Source organism: Pleurodeles waltl, chromosome 5, assembly GCF_031143425.1.
Source record: "Pleurodeles waltl isolate 20211129_DDA chromosome 5, aPleWal1.hap1.20221129, whole genome shotgun sequence".
Taxonomy (NCBI): Eukaryota; Metazoa; Chordata; class Amphibia; order Caudata; family Salamandridae; genus Pleurodeles; species Pleurodeles waltl.
Genome location: NC_090444.1, coordinates 1,610,462,425 through 1,610,474,549, shown reverse-complemented (window position 1 = coordinate 1,610,474,549; position 12,125 = coordinate 1,610,462,425). Strand labels below are relative to the sequence as shown.

The 12,125-nt window shown below is 45.2% G+C and overlaps 1 protein-coding gene across 4 annotated transcripts in view; it reads right to left on the bottom strand.

Moving 5' to 3' along the window:
- The window catches only part of GREB1 (growth regulating estrogen receptor binding 1), a 932,876-nt gene extending 922,958 nt beyond the window's left edge, over positions 1 to 9,918 (bottom strand). For all 4 annotated transcript variants that reach the window (XM_069235945.1, XM_069235948.1, XM_069235946.1 and 1 more), the window contains exon 1: positions 9,816 to 9,918. The gene's annotated coding sequence lies outside the window, so the exon portion shown is untranslated. The remainder of the gene's footprint in view (positions 1 to 9,815) is intronic.
- Positions 9,919 to 12,125: the final 2,207 nt, after the last annotated feature.

Genomic DNA, 12,125 nt, shown 5'->3' with positions numbered 1-12,125 from the left:
CACCTGAGCAGAATATGTAGGGCGTGGGAAGACAATCTGGGGTAGGGCATTACAGATGGCCAGTGGGAATTCTGCTGCCAGCAAAATAAGAAGGTATCCCCCAATTGCAGATTGATACATTACAAATACTTGCACAGAGCATGCATCAACCCAATGGACCTAGTCAGATACTAATGTGATGTTGACCCCAGATGCACTTGTTTTGGTGCACCGGAAGCGACTTTCCTCCTCTTGGCATGGGCTACATACTGGTCTAAAGTCCAGTCTGCCTTGTCAGACATGATTGGACAGTGTTCCTCAATTACATATATGAATCGGGATGGGTGACTAGCAAACATCATACAACCGTTAGAACATATATGTGAAAAGCCAAAACATTAATTAATAATATGTTTCCAAGGTGGATGCAGGCAGAGGGAAGAGGTAAGGGCCAAAGGAAGATATTAAAAGTGTATTACTATGGTCAGTGGCTACATTGATGCACTATTACGCATTCTTTTTTAACTTCACAAGGGCTTAACAAACAGAATAAATATCTCTGATTAGAAAGTGGCTTTGTTAATTGAAGCTCCCATTTGACATGGATGTGAAGTTAATGATCTAATAGGGAGACCTCACTTTATTACTGGCTCAGATGTGATAACTCTTAAGATAATTGTTTATGTATCCCTTTCAATTTAGCGACCTCTCCAGAAAGTGGATAGTCATGTGTTATCAGAGAGATTTGCATGGGGAAGGAGATGGCTGTGGGTTAATAGATTTTGGCCCTCATTCCGACCCTGGCGGTCATAGACCGCCAGGGTTGCGAATGACGGAAGCACCGCCAACAGGCTGGCGGTGCTTCATACGTCATTCCGACCGCGGCGGTACAGCCGCGGTCGCCCAGCCGGGTCCGGCGGTTTCCCGCCGGTTTTCCCCCAGCTGGGAGAATCCGCCAGGGCAGCGCTGCAAGCAGCGCTGCCTTGGGGATTCTGACCCCCTTCCCGCCAGCCTGTTTCTGGCGGTTTTCACCGCCAGGAAGAGGCTGGCGGGAACGGGTGTCCTGGGGCCCCCTAACAGGGCCCCAGCCTGCGTGAAAAGCCCGACGGGTGCAACTGCACCCGTCGCACACCTGCAACACCGCCGGCTCCATTCGGAGCCGGCTTCTATGTTGCAGGCCCCCTTCCCGCTGGCCCAGCGGGAAGGTCTGAATGCCGCCAGCGGTCTTTTGACCGCAGAGCGGTCAAATGGCGGTTCCCGCCAGGCAGGCGGCGACTGCCGCCCGCCGGGGTCAGAATGACCCCCCTTATGATTTAAACGTTTTCTTAATTGGTTGTTGACACAGACAAACTGTAACCCTCCAACTCTAAATCAAGACACAAGTTATCTTTCGAATACCTATGCTGAAACACTTGAGGGTAATTGGGCTGGAATGTAATTAGTCATAAAATATATTGATTTGGATTTGATCGTGAAGGTCACAACATTGATGCTTGACCAGCAGCATTGCAATTGGTCGTTAGTGGGCATTAGCTCACCTTAGGTTATCTGTGGATCAACTGTTGGCATTTTCAGGTTGAGAAACCAGACAGTGCAAGCTGTCTAGTTGAAAGATCTATTTCAGGCTTAGCAAGAACTTACAGGTGCTTACAACCGGCCCCATTGCTTACCATTGACTGGCTTTATTGTTGTCACTCGCATTTGCTTGCTTTTTAATCAACAGCTTTCCTTGTACTAGCTTGCCCATTTTGTTGTTGTCCCCTCCCCCTGACCTTAGCATCCTCACCATCTTTCTGACTGGCCGCTTTTATCTTTTCACTACTCACTTTTAGGGAACTTTTTTTCCTTTTGGTCAAGCACTCCATGAGAGTATGTGTTTTCCATCTGTCTCCCTGGTGTTGCTCTTTCATCCATGTGCTTCTCTTCTGCCCCATCTCTCTGTGATTTGCTCTCCCTTATGTGCTTCTGGCCTGAATTCTGTTCTTTATTGTTCTTATGCTTCTCCACTCGCTCCCTGCGTGCTCTCCATCATGTTCTGCTTTTCCCCTCTGTGCACTGACTCCATGTTGCATCCCTCCGCCTACTTCTTTGTAGCTCTTAACCACACAGTCCCTTTTTAAAAAAAAAACTAACAAAAATGTTTTTTATAGGGGGACAAGACAACCAATTGCTGTTGTCCCGCCTGCCTGAAAAGGAGCTTCTATAGAACTTGTATTTTTTTTATTTACTGATCCAAAATAAAATAAAATTCACCTACATCCTTTTGAAGGCACGTGCTTGCACAGACAAGTCATCAAGCATGTGCATGTCTAAATCACGACACTTCTGGTTCACTCAGGAAAGGTGTACATACTCTGACATTCCTGTCTCAACCATAATAATTATCCAAAACATGCCTGAACTTTCTAGTTCAAATATTATTGAAATCAATACAACAACAAAAAAACACAGACAGGATGACAATATTATATTCCTCAGATACATAAATAACCTACGTTTTCAGAATCCTTACTGAGTCTTCAAGTACAAGAGGAATATGGAGGCCGGGACCAAGTTAAGTAGAGTGATTATCAGAATGACCTACTGTTTATATATTCAACGTGTGGTTGACCAAAAATATTTGAATAGTTCTTTAATGTTGATGTGGATCCACTTTTGCCCTTGTATATTTTATTGTTTGCCTCTTATTTATGCAGGAATACTGCTTAAGCAGCCATCTAGCAACGTCATATTTCACTGAGGAGCGGTAAGCCATGTCATTATATAGGTTGGACATTAACAACATTTCAACTATCTTGAAGCCCAACTATTCCCAGTTTGAGTGATGAAAATGTATTTTGTCACTGCTCCAGATGAGCTCTGTCTTGTTTAGGATGACACAGATATGATTGTCCTTATCCTATTATATTTTTATGTAGCCTTTGATGTGGCCAGTCACTTTATTCAGCTAGATCTTTTTTTGAGACTATAATTAGATCTGGCGTGGAGAAGAGCCCACAGATAGATTACAACATGCCAGAGCAATTGCGAGCTCGACCTAAAAAAATAGGTCTTTTAAAGCTCTTTATACAATAGGAAAACAACACACGATTTTATAATAAACCGCTTGCCAATTCTGAGACAGAAGAAAAAGGTTTTCGAAACCCTTATTCTGAGAGGCAATTTTTAGAACTGCTGAAAGAGCTTTCAAATCTGTATTTGCAATGGATTTAGCTAAAGTATCAACTGTAGTTGGGCTGTTAAATGGAAAATTCTTCAGGGCAGGATTTGTGAAAGCCTGGAATTTTGATGTATATGGTGATGTCTTGATCATTTTATTTATGGTTATTTTAATAGTTTATTTTCTTATAGGTGCATTGAGTATACTAATTGTACCGTTTATGTGGAAAGGATCGGTGTGCCCCTTGAATATAGAAACAATAGTATCGATCGGACACAGTATCGACGAAAGAATATCAAAAATAAAATATCTGCAGGTTAGCAAGTATAGATTTTATACCTAACTTCACACTTATCTACCTATACTGTACATATATCTTCAAAGTACGTAGATGTGGAGTTAGGAATAGTAAATATATACTTCTCTATACGTACTTAGCTTTCAATATTTTTCCCTCAATATTCTGTCCTCGATATTCTTTTACCACAATATTGTTGGTGTCGAAACTCAGAAGAATAACCGACTGGTTGGTCATAATAAGGTATTTATTGATGATTTTAAAAAAATAGAATGTCTGTTCATGTATCATCACGGTGTTCATTGACCTATTCCCAAATTTTACACTCCTACACTAATGTTACACCAATAAACTGCAGACCTGCTGATCCTACATAAGATTCCCAGGTCAGGGATGTGTGGCTTAATGGTCTGCCTAACAATTTACGGGAGCTTTTCCAAAAACAAGTAAAACTGTGGTGATTCTTATCTTGTTATCTGTGTAACTCTTTGGATGTTGCATCGGCATAGCATCTGTGTTATAGCAATACATTCATTAATTTGTCCTATCAATGATAGGGAAGAAGTCACTGTTCAGCGGTATCTGACCTTAACTCACTGCCCTTTATTCTTGATGTCTGGGTGAACACAGACCAGCCATTCTTAATTCAAAGGGGATTCCTACGGGGTGTACGGTCATTTTAGGTTATGTCTCAATATTTTGACCCACCCAGACATATTTAGGTGGAATACATACGTCTGTTTTTACTACATTTGTAGATGTATATGTTGGCTTTTCTATTTTTGATTTACTTCCTATGCTTTTTATGGTAATGTTTACTCTTGATGCATTCTCTGCTGTGTCATTAGTCACTCGGTGGTCCTATCCCACATCTCGGGGCTCTTAAAGATTGCTAGCTAGCACGCCAATCACCCTGAAGACACCCAGTCATGGAATTACGTGACTTGATGCACCAACTAACGTTGACTACCAAACAAAATTAGAGATGCTTGGTCCTGTTATTAGGGCTAAAATGTCTTCCAAGAAAATCTGACAACGGACCTACTGCAAGTCAGCACTGAATCAAATAAGTGCCCATACTGAACAACATAGACACCTCTCCGACAAAAAACTATTCCCTTGTCAATTAGTTGCGACTATGTGGGACAATAATCACAGCTGACTGAATGAAGTAACAGGTCTGGTGGACGCTTTAGGGATCTAATGACTTAAAGTCATTATCTAATGTCATTCAGCTCTGAATTTATTATCAGATATCAAGCAGCTCTTAAATTCAGAATCAAACATTTTCTCTTCTAGTACAAATGTTTGATGACTACTATAACTGCTATTAAGCACATTTCCTTTGATACATTTCTACTTAAAGGCCCAGCAAGTGTCCATTGTATTGTAGTATTTGTATAGCACTTACTACCGCTATGTGGGGTGCTGAGGTGCTTACCAAAACTGATAGCATGCTATGCCGTGTATTGTGTGTGTGGTGGAAGATTATTGTTTTTGTTTTGAGCCTATGTGGAAAGTGTTTTCATGCTGTATGTGTGATGACCACAGCGGTGTGGTTATTGTGGTACGGGACACAGCACCTGTTGATTTGATGGGTGAGGGTATGTGAGAAATAGAGGTGCAAAAATACTATAATAATAATTATAACAAGGAGTAAAATAAATAGGCACCATCCTGATCCTAACAGCAGCTGCATGCTCAGACTGCGTACACCAAAAAAAGGCTAATCAGGGAAGGAAAGGTAATCGATTAGGCAAAATGTGCCAGGCAGAGATGGTGTTGAAAATGTAAAAGGATGCCAAAGGGCAAGAATTGGAATTGATGACGAGTAGTAGCCATTCATGATTTTAAGGCAAGGGTACTGCCTACTGCTGAACCAATACACCTCAAGAACAAGGAAGCAAGTGCAAGAGCAATCAAAGATGGCAACCTGAGCACAAACAAGATAACCTTTAAAAGTCCCAGATTCCACCTCCTCCTTCTACGCCCAACGAAGCCAAAACATTAAGCGAGGGTTCACATCCATAGCCCCTCTCAAGATCCCAAAGGCTCTGTTCCTGGACCCTACCCGCACTAGCATGGTGCACATACAAAGGCGAGAGACAAAGCACTTGGCCAGCCCCTGCACTGACAAGAGGGGATCGGTCCACGTCATGATAACCTTCCGTCGTCACCCCTCCATGCGATCCCAATAGTTTTCTTACATCCTAGATACTCTTACTCCTCCCTCGTTTGCATGAGGAGGCGTCCTCCTGACCTTCTACAATTTGATCCAAGACAAATTCCACCTTCATCATTAGTAGTAAATGACAGTTCATGGTAAAATAGAGCCCATGTGATGCCATTAGCATACTTGTTGGCCCACACCCTAATGCTTCTAAATGCGTTATACTTTTTTGACTCTCATGATAGAGGATTACGTGAATGTCTATAAAACATAAAAGATAGATCTTTAAACAAGTCCTAAAAATAAATAATGAAATAATGTTGGGACTAAATCAGCCTCGGGAAAGAAGGTCTAAAAACGCATTTCACGCAGAAGGCTGGGGAAACTCTAGCCAGGCCTGGTATCCGAATGATAACAGACAAACCAAGATGCTCTGGGGCATTCTCCTTTGCATGCTGTTTACCTACCCTGATCTCTGGAGCCTAACGGGGGGAAATCTAACACATAAAAAGGCGCCTAAAACCTACCAGCAATGGCTCAAAAGAGCACCAAAGCAAAAAAGGAAAAGTGAAAGATCAAGCATTGAAGCTCACAGAGACAAAGGGAGTCATTTAAGATATTTGTCAATATAATTTATCCTGAAATCCCACACACGTTACCAGGGACTTTGTGTTTTTTATTAAACTACTAGCCATCTGTACCTCTCAGTGCAGCATGGGCCTTCACTCGGTGTACGGGCATGCATGCACCTATCAAGGCTGCTGGACATACACTTATGTATGCTCTGAAGGCCCTACCTGGCGGTAAAAGAACAGCCTCTATACGCACTTTGTGAAGAGATCTGTGCCTTGCTGTTCTACCTATGATTGAACAGTGGTCAGTGGCCTATGTGTGTGATGCATGAGAGGCCTGAAACGGCCATGTGTTAATGCCAGCGTGGACCAGGTGGGGAAAGGCCACAACTGATTTGTTGTTTTTGTCACACCACTTCTTCTCTGACTCCACACACTTCCACAATAAGATCAGAAGTTGCCTGGGCCTATCATCTATATCTCAGCTCACCCAGGCCTGAGATATTCCATGTCGGTGACATGCACACCGCACTGTCCTGTACCCAGGCCACAGTCTACAGAAAAGAACTAGAAATGTTAATTTATCCAATTCCATGCGTGAGTAGCTCTCCCAGTCCGGGTTTCTTTTCCACTGCATGATGGGATTTGTATTCCTGTTTAACCCTTTACAAAACCAGAACTACAAATCCCAGCATACAAAGAAAATCCCTTATCTGGAAGAACTACCCACGCTAGGTAACTTGGGAGCTCTGAACAGGGGTGACCAATGTGTTGTCAGGGGGGCAGGTGCATTCCTCGTTTTCAGAACACCCACAATTGGAATTTATATGTACTTAATCTAAATGGAAAGAAGTCATTACACGGTCAGGGTTTAGTCTGAGATCCTGGCATGGGTCTCAGACTAAACCCTTATCCGGTGTTATTAGTAAGTGGCATTTGTACAGGGATAGTTATAAAGCACACCATGGGCCAGTCACGGGCGTTTACGAAAAACTGAGGGTCTTCTTGGGCGCATAAGAACCACAAATATGTGCGTTGAAGAAGAGAGCATTAAGTTAGCACCAACCAACCTCACCTCAGCACCTTTCGCAGTGACCGCACCTACACCAGTGAAGACCGTGGTACCAGTCAGTTGCGCAATAGACAGCCTACGTCAGTGATGTGTAGAGGAAACCCCACAAAGCACTGTTTAACCGCACACTCCCCGCATCGTGCATGCAGTCAAATTAACACAACATGCAAGAGCACCACACACATGGCTCTCGCAGGTGGTGCCCAATCCAATGCAATTTAACGCTGTCATGGACCTAATGCAGACCCCTGCAGCCGAGAGGGTCCTCACTAGCCTCCGTTCAGTATAAAGCCTTTGGATTCCTGTGAGATATAGGTGTCTATGGCCACATCATATTCTGCGGTGGGGGGAGGGATCAGGGAAAGGCAACTTTTTCTATTACGTCAATGGACGCTCCTTGCTCATGGTGATGTTTAATGGAACATTGTGATTAATATGAACCTCTACAAAATTAAAAATTGACTTTTTTTAGCCTGGCCTTCTAGTGATACAGTGTTGCATTAGGAATGAGTCCCATATACACATCAGTATTCACAGGACTCTTGGATGTACATGTCCACTGTACAGCTGAGAATATGTGTGATGGTTAAAATGTTTCAGAAAATATCATTCAAAAGGTAACCATCGTGCCTGTGTGAATTATCAGGGCATTCCTAAAAACACATATAGGAGTGGTCTGTGCCATGCAGCCTCAAGCATCTGCGTGTTTAACTGGCACCGGGCACAGCGCGCCCATGGAAAACACGCATGCCACTGGCACATACCATGGACAACATGGATTCCACTGTTCATGTAGTCAACATGCGAACTGTGAGGAGGCGGCGAGTGTTGCATTTTGCATGGGTTTCCATTGTCAGCAGGGGATCGGTTGCCATTTAGCATTCAAGCAGCACACCTGAAACAAAGCACCTCACCACAGGCCTTCTTCTTGAGTATGTATGTGCTATAGGACCTTACACATGGCAGAAACGCGCTACATAAACTCTTATAACATGACATAACATATCCACTAATTGCATGCTGTAGATTTCAGGCACAAAATACGCAAACATAAAAAGATCGTCTTCTCAACTTATCACACTTCTACGTCATTAGTCATATAACTCATTGTAGTTGTCAAAAGCAACTCAAGTTCCATATTTTCCACGCGAGGGCAATCTTTTCGGAATAAATGCATTCCCTTTGTTGAATGGAAGAAAAGACTCAAGCCGCGTTTGCCACATGTTATAGGGCCAGCATAAAAGCGATAGCATCAGCCCGTGACTTTTGTTTCCAGGTTTCAGGCACGACTTTACAAGCAAGGGATTACCTGGTCCCCTTCCTGGAGCACCATGCCAATAAACAGTGCGAGGTTTACAGGAACGGAGACAAAAACACACTCACTTTTTACAGGGACACAGTCCGTTTTATATATTTGCTTTCAAGTTCGTTTAGTACAAAAAGAACACATAAAACTGAAAAGAAAGCTCTTACAGCTGGCGGTGGCGGAAGAAAGGCAAGGATTTATGAATGAAATGGTCACCTTTCCCTCTGCGTATCACGTTCAGAGGTTTGACAGCCAAATGGCACTCCTCCTCTCCGAGCAGTGACCCGTTCTGACTGGAAAGTAAAACCCCCAAAAACAAGTTCTGCACGCTTCAAGATAATTCTCAAAATACCACTCAAGACTAGCAACTTAGTTTGAGCTCTCGGGAGCTAAGAAACGTGAGGACGGGCTGCACCCATGCCCTGACCTCTGACCCCCCGCCCCCTCCTCCCCGCAAACTAACACTAGAGAGACAGGACATTCATTCCGCCAGGGAGGGAACAATGCTGGCCCTTCACACCGAGAGGATCTTCCTAACTCCTTGTTTGGAGGGGGAGAGGGTATCGGTTTATTTCCTCCAGGGGAAGAGGACACGAGGAGGAAATAGCGCAAGAGGGGCTGCTGCGCGAGCACCCCGTTTCACCCCCTTTTCTTGCATTTAACGTCATATTTCTTCACAGGAGTTGCCACCTTCAGCGCCTCAGTGACTGTACTTGTAGAATTTTGCTAATCCACCCAGGCAATGTACTGAATAAAAATATATGGTGAAAATACCTAATACAACGCGGGGAAACGTGGAGACTGTGTGGGAGAGTTCCGGGTAATAAAAAATGTCCCTCAATAAGGAGAGCTGGCATCAGTATATATTGCGTTTAAAGCTGCACCTTCGACAGAGAGGAAAGGATGGCACGGACGAGGGGGAGGGGGCGGCATCTCTCCCGAAGATGCAACTTTTTCTTCATCCTTTAAATGCACTTTTTTTCCCCGGATTTCACCCAGCAAGACGTATGCCATATATGCCAAGAGCAATGATCTAATAGAAGATGCACACATGACCCGGATTCTGAGCGCGCCCCCCTTACATGAGCAGACACCACCATGCAGAAGCCCGGTGCCAGGGCCAGGCAAGTTTGGACAGTTTTGCCCCATTCATGCTGCTTTGGACGGGCGGACAGACCTCGAGCACGCGAGGCCGGTCCGGTTCATATGCGAGGGGTCAGTGCGCGCAGGGGGTGGGAATGAAGCCGCCGGCACGTACCTCGGGGTGTTCGGGTATGTGGCCCCGCTGCTGGGAGCCGGGAGCCGGGAGCCTGCAACCTGGCGATGCCTCCTGCTCTCTATGTGCTGAGCCGGAGCGCGGGGAGACAGAGGCCGCTGGATCCCCGCCCCGGGACCGCCCCCCTCGCCGCCCCTCAGCCACTTGTGAATGAACGCGCCGGACACGCACTGTGTCCTGGTTTACAGCCCTTATATCGTGGGGAAGGGGAGGTGGACAGTGATGCGGGGCTGGGAGGATGCAGGGCGGGAAATGTAACACCGGGAGCCCGATGGCAGCCTCTGGCAACCAGGGACCTGAGGCCTCACGAAGAACCTCAGGGGCTCCTGCGGCGCTGTTGGTGGGGATAACCCTTTTGGGGGTCCCTATTCAGGCCCAAGAGGAATGAAGATTTGTGAGACGCGGTAGTCTACCTGGCCACACATGATGTTCTGCCGGGGTTTGGGGGTCCTTATCCTTATGCGTGACTGCACGGGGGAGTCTCCTAGCATGGACTCAATGGGACTCGGTGCCAGCCAGGAAATGATGCACCCAACGCTTAATTTGGCAGTGAAAAACAGCCACTGATTGGAGTGCAGTAGGCTCCTTGTAAACATTGGCTTCGGTGGCACTGCACCTGCTGCACAATTGATAGCTACGGCCTTGGAGCCTGTCCCCTCCGCCTCAGTAGAGGCTGGTGGGAACCAGACCCCACCTCCAATATACACAGAGGGTGTGATGCATGCTGCTGTCTGCGCGTGCCTCATCCATGTGTTTTCTTTCCTATCATGTCACCTCACCATTGCAGATGCCATGCCGCCGCCCACGTCTCCTCCTCAGGAGGAACAGACTATCCTATTTTTAAGTATGAAAAGCTTTATTTAACATACAGACAGACATACAGATGTCTAGGTAGTAGGTACAACCCGGACATAACAGCGCTACGTTACTATAAAGATTGGAAGAAACATGTTATAAATTGGATTTACCAATGATGTCATGTTTGGTGATACGTTCTTGCCTTTCTCACAACCACTAATAAAGCAAGTTTGTTTCTTAACTAGTTAGTATTTTACACACTCTGATGTACCCCATATTCATTAATCATTCTCAATATTCTCACCAGTTTTAAGGAGACTGGGTGAGGGGTCTGTTGCTCTCTAGTGTTGCATAGAACACATAGATGACACCGGTGTGTGGTTACAGCGCTAATGTGAATTGTGTTCAACTTGATCCCGCCCTTACACCCTGTAACTTTTTCATGATTATGTATTACACGGTTGAGTATATGTATGACAATATGAAGCAAACCTCTACTTAAACGAAAACGCAGACCAAGTTGTGATGTGATATATACCACGAAGTTGCAGTAGTTCTATTGCATGTGCATTTTATTAGTGCATTCACAAAACCAGACAGAGTGCAGGTCTTGAATCCCTGCATGGCCGGGCGCGGGCGGCACAGAAGATTAATCTGATGATAGGTCACTTCCGCTGACGAAAGCCCCACTTCTTTAAGGAACGTACGCCTACATGAAGCCCGCGTCCTCCTCAGACGGTTGTTTTGACGTCGCAAGCCGCAGTACACCCTGAGAGGGCAGAAAGGAAGCTGATTTGCAAGTGAAGAGACAGCAAACGGGGTTTTTGTAAAAGTTAGCATGACAAAGGGCAGTTTTCTGGGGTTCAAAGAGAGCGTCACAATACCACCGCTGCACTTCCTTCTCAGGGCCATAAAAGTTATTACCTTCCGCAAGACAGAGAAACACAGATAAGATGTCTGCGGCTGCACGCACCGATGCCCACTGCGCCTCCACATTTCCCCTCCCTCCCGACACCGAAGTCGTTTTTGTTGCAATGCTTTACATTTCTGCCATGCATTGCCTTTAGCTACATGTTATGCATGTCGCCACGCCCCAGTGGCATAAAGTTTACAGAGCACTGGAATTATGGGAGTTCCCTTGGAGACAATGGAGTGGCAGCGGGCCAATAATGGCGGGTATAGACCTCTTGCTAGAACATTCCAATGCTGTTTAATTGGGAACATTTTGCCCTCGAGGACCCTTGTGTCCAAGCCTGTGACTTGGGCGGAGGGCCTTTAACTACTGGTAAAGCCCTCGGCAATGGGCTATACTTCTACAGTTGTACAAAAGCCTCTGTAGGATGATGCAAACTGTCTCGATATTATGCAGGATGCCACCAGCGCCCAGGGTTAGCAGCCTGTCAGTATAATTCACACACTACAAACTGAACTATCTCATGTCTTCAAGTAGTGCACAAACTTATTATCCCAACTCAGTCATACATACGAGTGGTA